This window comes from Bidens hawaiensis, unplaced genomic scaffold (assembly GCF_021521415.1).
Source record: "Bidens hawaiensis isolate Kalapana, Puna unplaced genomic scaffold, B.hawaiensis_p1.1 tig00034150_1, whole genome shotgun sequence".
Taxonomy (NCBI): domain Eukaryota; kingdom Viridiplantae; phylum Streptophyta; class Magnoliopsida; order Asterales; family Asteraceae; genus Bidens; species Bidens hawaiensis.
The window spans coordinates 90,748-103,021 of record NW_027495875.1 but is presented as its reverse complement, the minus strand read 5'-3'; the positions used below and the strand labels follow the sequence as shown (position 1 = coordinate 103,021).

At 36.3% G+C, this 12,274-nt stretch overlaps 1 pseudogene across 1 annotated transcript; it reads right to left on the bottom strand.

Annotated features, from left to right (window-relative positions):
• Nucleotides 1-288: 288 nt before the first annotated feature.
• On the bottom strand, nucleotides 289-1,982 carry LOC143585714 (putative caffeoyl-CoA O-methyltransferase At4g26220; annotated as a pseudogene). The gene is made up of 4 exons (XR_013144583.1): nucleotides 1,923-1,982; nucleotides 1,783-1,862; nucleotides 1,537-1,686; nucleotides 289-655 (listed from the first exon to the last, which is right to left on the bottom strand). The product of XR_013144583.1 is annotated as a putative caffeoyl-CoA O-methyltransferase At4g26220 (transcript).
• Nucleotides 1,983-12,274: the final 10,292 nt, after the last annotated feature.

Sequence of the window (12,274 nt, the reverse complement as noted above, 5' to 3'; positions counted from 1 at the left end):
AACCGAAAGTGTCAAAAGCAAAAGGAATAAACACATATTGGTTGTCAAGGCACGTCTTCTCATGTTTATTATGAATTAATAAACTTTAAACAAATGGCAAGCATTTCATGAAAAATAATGAAAACGATGACCTTTTATTTTACTTCATAAACTCCAAAAACTTATTTATTCAAATCATAAGTAGTGGTAAATAACAAGTACAGAAAGTAATCCATGCCAAACAAGATAAAGCGTACAATTCAACATTGAAATTATTAAAAGAAAGGCATTGAAACGATACACGAAATTCTAGTAGAGACGCCCGCAAATAGTGAGACCATCACCCAGTGGAACCAAAGAGATATCAATACGAGGATCAGCTGCAAGTGATTTGTTAAACTTTATAATGCTGTTTCTTCCTTCTTTGAAATAGTCATTAAGAGATGACTCTGGTTGTGCTACCGTCCCTAACCAAAGTGTGTTGTCATACGCCACGATCCCATTCACTTTCACCAGCTTTATTAGACGCTCGTGATAGTTGATATAATTTGTCTTGTCCGCGTCAACAAAAGCAAAGTCGAAACTTCCTTCATTATCAAACTAAATAAAAAAGAATTATATATTTATTGCCACTTGAATCGAAACCAATCCAACCCGGTCAGTGCCAATGTTAGCGCTACGACAAACAAAATAGGTTAAGAGTTTTAGGCCTCCAATTTTCAATGGCTCAAATTTATATATTACTAGCTTTTAGTCTCTCGTAATACAAGTTTTTTTTTATATTTATCGTTTTCAATATTGTGAATATATTTTTTATATTTTAATTTAATTTATTGTAAAAAAGTTTGTAATATACTTGGACCTATTTTTATCCATTTATGTTTGGTTATGTTCCTTTATGTTCATTTTGAGATGATACATTGAATTAATCATGTACTTAGGTAGCGTTTGGTATGCATGAATGGAGGGCGAAATGGAATGACCCATTGTGAGGGAATAGAGAAAAGTGTGTTTGGTTGATTAAAAGAACGGAATGAACTATTAGCTAGTTCATTCCATTCCCCTCTAAAACACCCGATCTCATTCCATCCATACGCCATGTTTTTTTTTTATTTCATTCATTCTTTCACCCTATATCACCTGCACCACCCTCTCACCACCATCAACACCCACCACCACCACCACCACCACCGCTAACACCGCCACATACCTTCACCAACCACCATCACCGTCCACCGCTGTTGTTACCGCCATCACCACCCACTGCCACCGGCCATCATCATCAGTGTCAGCCACCTGCCCCCGCCCCTTACCACCGCCGCCTGCCACACACCACTGTAGCCCACCACCATCAACCATCGCCACCTCCTACCGTCATTGTTGTCCACTACCGCCATTGTCACCATCTCCTACCAGCTCCATCGTTACCTCCACCACCCACCTCACCTCCAACCACCATTATAACATGTCGCCCACCACCACCCGTTGCCGCCAACCACAATCACCACCCACCAATGCCATGACTGCCACCTACCTCCCATCACAACCGCCAGTCACTATTCCTTGCCATCATCAGGAATAGTTAGTGCGGTTAAAAGCAACGAGTAACCCGTAAAAACCCCGACCTCTATTGTTTTTTTGGCGCCAAGAAGTTTCAACAAGATCCCAATCATCTGACCCGCGTCGGGTGCGGTAGTAAAGTAAGCCCTGGAAATAAAGAAATCATTAAAGTGCATGCATGTATTCACAAAACCATGTTCATACAAGTTGTTTTTTTTTTCAGAAAAAAAACATGACGGTTACTGTGGATGTGAAGCACTGATAGCTCGAAGTTCCTTCAGCAGTTCGGGTTCGCGAGGGTAGACGTTAGTCTCCAGGATGTACTGCATATAAATTTCAAGAAATTAAAGAAGTCATTAGATTTGTAGTAACTGTGAACTTACATTGTATAAGTCATCATTTTGAAGTAAGCCATGGGGTTTCTTTCTTAATTCTGCGGCCATAGACTGTGTGTTTGCAAATTGCAAGTTAAAATTGTGAAGGAGAAGAAGTCTATTTATAGAATTATGGCCATGAGCCCATAAAGTAAATCAGAATTTAATGAGAACTGGTGAGAGCAAAATCTTAAGTTGTTGAGAGACTCGGTCCATCTTTTCTATGGTATTTTTGTATTTATCTTCATTTGGTATGTTTTAGGGCGGATTCGATTTATAAAATTTAAATATCCCTTATATTTTAAGGTATAAGGTACTTTTATATCCCTTATATTTATTAACTCTTTAAATATTAATATCATATATTTGTTAACATCCTAATTTTATCCCCTTAAGTTATGTTTGTTCGTTTCGTTAACAGTTTAAACGAACGATCCATGAACGTAAACAAACAAATATAAATAAACAAACTTAATTATTTGTTAAAAACTAGTCTTAACTATATGAGCCTAATAAGTTTAAATGGATATATTAACGAACATAGTTTAGCAAACACAAATGTATGAAAAAAACATGTGCTCATTTTACCATTCTTGTCATTCTACAATTCTTACATTCATACGTGCAATCATACCAATCAACATATTCGAGCACATTCTTACAATACACAAATATAATAAAATATTGCAAATAAGTACTTGATAAAATAGCAAAACTAGTCATTTATGTTTTAATGTTTTTCAATGGTTTTCCTTTTGCTAAAGAAATGATAGAAAGAATACTCTATTTGTCAAATCCCGTTCGTTTATCTCGTTAACTAGGGGTAATAATATCTTTATATTTGTCGGTGCATTTTGGTGTGTCAGTAGTTTATAGGTTTATTGTTAGACTTGTGTGTAAACAATGGGTTTGGTTTATGTTTTTGTGTTTGACGGATTGGATATAGGCGAATTTGTGGGTTTAGCGATAACTTCGCCTATTACGTAATAGGCGAAGATATGTAGTATATAAACATACCTTTTACCTAGGGTTAGGTTGATAGTGTGAATTTCTTGTGATATATTGAAAGATACCAAGATATTATTCAATACAAAGTAATCTTCTGGTTTAATCGTTGTCTATTGTTCTTGTTTACACTAATACTCGTAATCAATCACCAAGGGGATTTCGCACCCTCAGAGTTTGTGATATCTCCTGTAGCGATCCATTCGAGGGACCTATAATTGGTATCAGAGCGTTATGCTCTTAATTGTGTTGTTCGGGAACATCACACGAGTATTATAACTTGAACAACGGATTTTTCACGAGTTTTACGTTCACAAAATACTCAAATATTCATTACATAGCCTATCTTCTTCCACCAAACATCCCTAAAAAACCCTACACTCAAAAACATAGCCAAAAATCGAAAAATCAATTTTCGTAGCCGTCATAGCAAAGTTATCCCTAGGGTTTCTCACAGGCCAAGCGAATTTACGAGTTAGGCAAACTTGTAACCCCCAGTGAACTTGACTAAACGAAGTTGACTTGGTGAAGTTGACTAGGCGAAATTGACCTGAATGTTTGACTAGGTGAAACACTAAGACTCAGGCAGAGTTATAAGCTGTTCAAATCTTAAAATTAACAAACATCACTTAAATATAATGATGACTTCTCTTAATATATCAGATATGGTTAAACATGGAAGTAGAGCCAGGTTCCACAACTAATGCACCACAATTATTAAGAGGTACACCGACTTTGTTCAATGGAAAAGAAAGATTCGAACAATACATTAAGTTGCAATATGCCAAAATATGGGTATGCATAGAAGACGTTGCTCACGTATTCTTCCCTGCCAAAAAAAAACTCTCTTGTCTTATAGTGGCATGAACTCCAAAAAAAAGGTTGAAATAACAATTCTTGATTTCTTGCTCCTTCCGGCCGTCAAACGTTCTGCCACAAGAACACCAAACTCCAAAGAAAAATAAATAATAACTTTCTCCTTTATGGTCAATCATATACAGCCAAACAAACTGGAAACAAATACACGTTGACCAAGCAATCGGTGGCGGAAAGCGGCACAGGTACGGTGGTGATGCGTGAACCTACTTTCGAACAGAACCTTTACACAGATCGTCGGCACTGGGTATGGCCGGCGATTACCCTTCTGCAGTGACACAACGAAACTGACCGGTGGCTACTGGGTACCGTAGCGGAACCCTAGCTCCGACTCTTGATGCGGCGGCGGCAGAACTGGTTCAACGTGTTCTTCGCGTGATCCGAACCTAAGCTCTGATACCACTTGTTAGGATTAAACGCACACACGAAACTGAACACGACACGAAAGCAATAAACGAACACGAGGATTTAACGTGGTTCGGTCTAAACTGACCTACGTCCACGGGTGGCAACTAGGTATATCTTTATTGAGTGACAAATATTACAAGTACATAATGTTGTTTATATAGAGACTGAACTAGGGTTAGTAAATTATTATGCAAGAAATCTAAACCGGGCCGGGCTTGGGCCCGACCGCCCACACCCGTCTCCTCTTTTGACTTCATATAATAAACCGGGCCAACAAGGCCTACGAACCCAACACTAGAATCAAGATACATAAGATCATGTTAATTTCAGTTATGTTTATTGCCAATTAAACCCTAATTCTATGGTCAAATCTCACGATTCATGGATCAATAAGCTCGCATTCACCTGTAGAATAACAAATGATCAGTTAGATTGAGAAATAATAACCCTTGGATTTCTGGAAAAAATTTGCAAGGGTTTTGCCCTATTTTTCAATATAATAGTGAAAGACGAATGAGATATCATTTGTCGTCTTGGGATTATAAACCCCCATCAATAATGTCACAAAACCCTAGGCGATTCGTTATTTTGAATTAACGAATAAGCCCTAATTCGATACCTTAAATAGGTTATTCGTGTAAAATCATCCGAATGACCTTCATTCGTTAAACTTTTAACGAATAACCCAGTCATTCGTTGATTTTTAACGAATAAAGACTTTTAACTTACATTCGTTACAATAGTACACGAATGATCACATTCCTTATCTGCAAGTGGAAGCGAATGTGCATCCATAACGAATGAGTATCATACGTTATGGACTTTAACAAATGACATTCCATTCGTTATACTGTTATAACGAATAGGCATTATCCATTAACAAATGAACTAAATTCATTCAAAATCATTAAATAATCATTTAAATCCCATTTGGGTTTCAAATGGTAATCTAAAACTTCTAATAAATGAAATCCTAATGCTTACGTGTCAATCTCATATTCACCCATTCTTCTAATCTGTGTAGAGCAATTCTAGGAGAATAATTATTTTTGGGTTGACCCAAGTAGCTAAATATGGTTATCAAAATCCCGCCAGTTTTTAACCCTTTTCTAAATATGGTCGGGTTGACCTAAGTAGCTAAATCTAGGATCCTTTATTAATCTCTCTCCTAATTATTTCCTTCTTTTCTTTCTAAACCATCAGCCGCTCTAGGGTTTCTCTTCTCTGAAGATCAATTTCTTGAAGCTAGGTAATCAAAACTGCTAAAATCAGTAGCGGATTCTAATTAATTGTTGTAATAGCTTAAAGGAGCATTAATCTAATTGAATCGTTCTTATATTGTATTGTTGTTATGTGGCTTATACGCTTGTTTTTGTTTCTTATTTGATGTTATACATCGTCGGTTTGGTCTAATATTTTTGTTTTGTGGCTATTGTCGTATTTTTATATAATTGTTATTAATTATCTATTAGGGTTTATATTGATTTTTTGTTTAATATTTGATGTTTGTCATGAATTGATTCTTGATATAATTAACACACAAAACTGTGTTTCTTGAGATATACATAATCAGGTGTATGTTGATGTATAAACCTGTAGATTGTAATTGAAGCCTAATAGTATCCCCCATATAATCGATTTTTGATATGAAACTATGATTTTTTTATTGTAGATTGTAATTGAAACTCTAATAATATTCCTGATATGCTCTTTTTTTTTCTTCTAATTTTAAAAAAAAAAGTTTTTATGACTTTTTTGTAATCTTAGATGTTGATTCTATTAAGTGTGTTTATTCCTTCTTTGTATTTAGCAACTTTCATCGAGGATGAACTCAAGGATATGTACGACAAATTCCTGGTTGATTTTAACAAATCCTTTTAACTACGAAGAAGAATAAGAGATTGGCGGTTGGCCTATGCAGCGGAATCTGCCAAGTTATAACTACGTTTTACCAAGGGAACAACAGAAACAACAGATTAACAAGTCGGAAGAAAAAGACAACCAACGTTAGTTAGTGATTTAGTTAGTTAGTTTCTGTTTGTATTTAATTAAGCAATATCATTTATTTTTCTTTTCTTTTCTTTTCTTTTCTTTGTATTTATTTAGAAAACAAAGATGAATTCATGGATTTCTACGAACATTGGAAACATGTATTTGAGGGAACTGAAGGTACACACCAAGAGCATTTTTTTTTTTATATTTCCTGACTGAAGGATTTTGCCCAATATGTTCGGGAGTCAGTTGGACTGTATTTTTGTTGTTGTGTCTGGCCAATGTGATCTTCATGATATTGAAGCTTATGGGCAGGTAAATTAAAGTTGATGAATAAAAAATAAAAAAGATAAGTTTTTTGTTAGTTTATACTTTATATGTTAGTGTTTGTATTGACCATTTTAATTTTGTTTTTTAGATGCTTAGAGATGCTGACTTTATAGAGGTGATAGCAGAGGATCAAATCGAACAAGTTCTTTTATAAAACCTCCTTAATTGTTTTATTCAACATATTAAGATGTTATGAAATAACATTAGTAATCTTATTGAACAAGTGTATCTGGTCAACAAAATCAAGATGCATTAACCTGTTGAAAAAACTATAAATGGGTTCGGGCCAAACTGTTACAGCCCCCGACCCCTATACCCCGGGAGGGGAGCCGTGAACGTTGAGTGGTGGTATCGATGTTTATTAAAATAATTTGTAGCGGAATATTCCATCAGAACAGTAGTTAGGAAAATTAATCAGAGTTATAAAAACACCATAATTCTTATTTCATAAACTGGGATAAAAACCCATTTTTATACAAACATAAGTTTTATAGGGATAAACCCTAATTTACAAAACACATTTCTTTATTCTGGTGACAAACCACTTATTTAAGCTGGAAGCCTGCAGGCATCATTCCTTTGTCTCTAACAAGTCACCTGAAACATATTTAAAAATATTTGATCAGCAGGAAATACTGGTGAATACATTCATTTATAAATGACACATTTTACAATTACAGCATTATGATGTTTTTACATCTGCTTGCTTACAAATTACCGAAAGGTACTTGTCACTCGACCGTATCTGTGACTGTGGTCATATTACTTATTGGCTAACACTTGTCCAATAAGTAACGTGTAATAGCCCAGTAGGCAAGCCTTGTATACAAAACCCACAAGACCAGTAGTAACCATCCGTAAGTCTACAGAGATTTAATCACTATAATGTAGTTTAAATCCTATGAAAATATTTAAACTATCCGTCATGAGTTTGATGGTTTTAGAAAAGCATCATGACAACATTGGAAAATCAGTTGTCTCACGTAAATGTGAGTTGTGCAAAAACTCGAATGTCTCACCTTGCAAGTTTATATTTAACAGCCTTCTGATGTTAAGCACCTAGATTAAGCATAATGTAGTATATCTATATTAGTATAAACCCATAATTATAATGATAATCACGAGACATGAAACTTTACATGATGGCATAATGTCATATCTTGTTAAGGTAGAGATTTTGGATTCGTGTATAAGTTCCTTTCGATCGGAGAGGTACCGTTACAAATACTCGGGTATAATATCAACCTTATATAAGAAATATGAGAGAAAGTATGATTTTTGGGACGAATTTGTGAAATCCAGATTGCTGCCCTATTTATGCTCGAATTTGAGCGTCTTCACGTATCGCGAAGGAAATCTTCGCGTATCGCGAAGTTGCAGTAGGGTTGCCGAGTCAGCCCTAGCTATGCCACGTGGCGATGCGAAGTGCAAAGTGCGCCATCAAAGTGCCACATTGCGCCCATCGCACTTCGCCCGAGCCCATGCCCGTACGGGTGCGCGTCGGGTGCTTCGCACACTCCGCTAGGACTATTGGTGTGATTTGACACATAAGAATATTATCATGTGAACTCTCTTCCTTATAAAGAGCTTACAAGTTTTGTAGTCTAGCTATGTGGGACAAGAGTTAGAAATCCTATTTATACCATGGTGAAAGCCTTCTATTTTCTTTCCTCCACCAATGTGGGATGGAATCTTCCTTTACATTTTCCATTCTTCCTTTTTATTTCTTCTCTTTTCTTTCTCATTTATTCATTTCTTTCTTTGATTATTTTATTTCTTATTATGGTTTGTTATACAAACCCACGAAAACGTTTAGCTAAACAGGTTGGGGTCGGTTGGCCTGGTGGGTTCATTGGTTTAGCTAAACGTTTAGCACAAGTGTAAGCTTATTTTCATTTTTTTAAATGTGTTTGATATAGAAGTCCAAATTTGAATATTTTAAATTTATTTAGCAATTTTTTATAAATGTTATGAAATAATACTAGTAATCTTATTGAACAAGTGTATCTGGTCAACCGAGTCAAGATGCATTAACTTGTTGTAAAAACTGTAAATGGGTTCGTGCCAAACCCACGAAAACATTTAGCTAAACAGGTTGGGGTCGGTTGGCCTGGTGGGTTCATGGGTTTAGGTAAAAGTTTAGCACAACTGTAAGCTTATTTGCATTTTTATAAATGTGTTTGATACAGAAGTTCAAATTTGAAAATTTTAAATTTATTTAGCAATTTTTTATAAATTTTGGCTTTTTTGGTTTTAATGTTAATTAATCCGTAAATAAACCGTTGAAATTTATATTTATGTTAAATGTTATTATATGTAATTTTGGCAAATGGAATGTCATTTAATTATACCATATAATTAGGAAAGTTTAAATCTTTATTTTAAACGTAAAGTCAAATAATGAAATTATCAAATGATTTTAATTACATCCAAAAATAAACCTTTGAATATGTATTTAATTTTGGAAAATGGATATTGACAAAACTGAAAAATTGAAATTGTGTATATATTTAACAGAATAATAGCATTAAATTGAATAATTGAAAACATTTTGAAAATTACTTCTTAATTGTAAATTAATTAATAAAAAATATTAAACTATTTTAGAGAAGAATATTATAAGAATGTGTCATTGATCAAAATCTCAAGATCATCTGATTATTAAGGCATTCAAATCAGTGTTATAATAATGGAACTAAACGTTATTGATAGTCGGGAGTCATTGTGATAATAAAATTAGTTAGATCCATACATAGTATATGTATTTTTAACAAACCTACAATTTCAACTAAGTATTTACTAAAAATATTAATGACCTCAACGTTTGCATGCACGTTGTAAAGTTTAAATTTCAATGCTTTAAGGTTTTAATTTTTTTTTTTTGAAAATTGACTTTCATTAAAAAAAGACACAACCAACGACTATCACCAAGACGGAGAAAGACGCTGAAATCCAAAAACCAAAACCAACAATCACGTTACATCAAATAAACACCAACTTTTCCAATCCACCACCCCTATCTTAGATCTATTTTTGTACCAAAGAAAACCCAAAGATTTTATATCCGCAACCATTTCTGCCACGTTAGTGCTCTTGCCCGAAAAAATCTTTTCATTCCTAGCCCGCCAAATCCTCCAACAAGTAATGATGACAATTCCATGAATAATCAACCTTTTATTCCCCGTCGCACCACAAACCTTATGCACTTCCACCAAATCATTGACATGAAAAACAAATAGTCTAGGGATGTTGCACCATGAACCAATCGCATTCCAAACGGCCATAGAAATGGAACACCCGGTTAACAAGTGCTCGAGCGATTCCTCATTACTCTCACATAAAGCGCAACTATGATCATCACAATACAAATGACGTCTAGCTAAAGCCTGCTTGGTTGGAAGGCTATCCAGAACGGCCCTCCACATAAAAATATTACATTTTTTCGGGACCCAATCGCTCCATTGGAAACTGGAACTCCCAGCGTCCACAACGGACCGCACCATCCATCTTTTAATCGCCGAAACCTCAAACTCTTTGCAGCTACCAACCGCCCAAGACCATGAATCTTCACGGTCAACCATCACCACCCCTTGAAGGAGATCTTCCAACTCCTGCTTCTCGCTCACCTCCTGATGGGAGCAAGGAGCTCTAAGCCAATCCCACACAATGCGACGAGAAGATCCAGTGACCACCAACCGATCAGCTAACAAGACATTTTTATGTTTTTCTACCGCATATAAGGACGGATACTTGTCCATAACCGGCGTCGAACCCAACCACAAATCCGTCCAAAACCTAACTTGGCGACCATTCCCGACTGTGGCCCGGATCACTCTATTAAAACCCACACCATCAACCTTAAATTTGTTCCAGAACATAACACAATTCTTCCAAACCCCGGGAACCCCATTATTAACCGGAGCAAGCCCCCAACAGCGCGAGGTCCCGTGAATAGACAACACTACTCTTCTCCACATCGCGTGCTGATCATTTAGAAATCTCCCAAGCCATTTAGTAATCAGCGCTTGATTATTAACCTCTAAACGAGCGATACCTAAACCCCCTTCTTTTATAGGTTTGGTGACTACCTCCCAAGCCACCCAAGACATCTTCCTCACTTCATCCGAACCTCCCCATAAGAACCTTCTCATCAAAGCTTCTAAATCATTGGTAACCTTCTTGGGTGCCTTAAAAAGCGAAAAATAATAAGTGGGAAGACTATCCAGCACCGATTTAATAAGGGTTAACCAACCAGCAATAGATAACGAATTAACTTTCCATTTAGAAAGCCTCTTCTTGAACTTGGACACAACCGGTTCCCAATTAACCACCCTATTCATGTTAGCTCCAACCATAATCCCAAGATAAGTAAACGGGATTCTACCCGGCTTACAACCCATGAAACCGGCTTGGATATCGATCTCACCATCTTCTACACCTACTCCAAATAACACTGATTTATGGAGATTAATCTTTAGCCCCGAACACAAGTAAAATATGCGAAGAATACGTTTCAAGTTATCAAAATTAAAAGAAGACCACTCTCCCATAATCATAGCATCATCCGCATAAAAAGATGGGATAAAGTAGGACCTTCGTTAGGAAGAGTAATACCATGAAACGCACCTATATCACAGGCTTGTTTCAACATACCTGAAAAAGCCTCCATCATAATAATAAAAAGAAAAGGCGATAGCGGGTCACCTTGACGAATGCCTTTATGACATCCAAATTCAAAAGTAGGAGATCCATTAACAAGAACAGACGATCTGCTCGCCAACAAGATACCACTAATCCAATCGCACCAGACCGAAGGAAAACCCATCTGAGAAAGAACCGACAACAAGAACTCCCAATTCACATTATCAAAGGCTTTATCGAAGTCAATCTTGAACATAAAAATTCTTCTTTCCCTCTTTTTAGCCCAAGCAATAACCTCACTAGCCACCAAAGGGCCATCAAGAATATATCTCCCGGATAAGAAAGCCGACTGATGCTCTGAGACAATCTTATTCATAACCGTTTTGAGTCGATTCACTAACACCTTCGACACAGTCTTTAAGATACAACCAATGAGACTTATCGGTCTAAAATCCCCCAAAGAAGACGGATTGTTTACCTTAGGAATTAAGGTGATAAAAGACGAACCAACCCCCGAGCAAAAACTTTTAACCTTATGAAAATGATCAAGAATATCCACAAAATCCTTCTCGAACAACTCCCAAAAAACCGAATGAACCTAAAATTAAAACCATCCGGCCCAGGAGCTTTGTCACCACCGCAATCAAAAACCGCCTTCTTGATCTCATGCACGGAAAAATCACTGATCAAAAAATCCGCCTCCACCGAAGACAAGACCGAAAACCCATATCCAATCAACTGAGGCCGGAGTGTAATAGATTCTTTAAACTTACCAGCAAAGAATCGCAAAACTTCCTTTTTAATGAGAACCGGGTTTGTTTCCCACGCCCCATTCACTTCCAAACCCGGAAAATAATTTGAAACTTTACGTTTATTAATAAAACCGTGAAAAAATCGAGAATTTTCGTCTCCATGAATCGCCCAATTACAACGAGCCTTTTGCTTCAAATCCCGGTAGTAATGATTATCCAACTCGCCTAGCCGTCTTTTAATTTCGCTTAAAGACCATGTCTCTTCTTCCAACAAATCCCGGACCTCCAAGGTTTGGTCCAAGTCCCGCAACTCTTGCTCCAATAAAACCCTTTCCTCCTTTTCTTTGGCTTTACAAT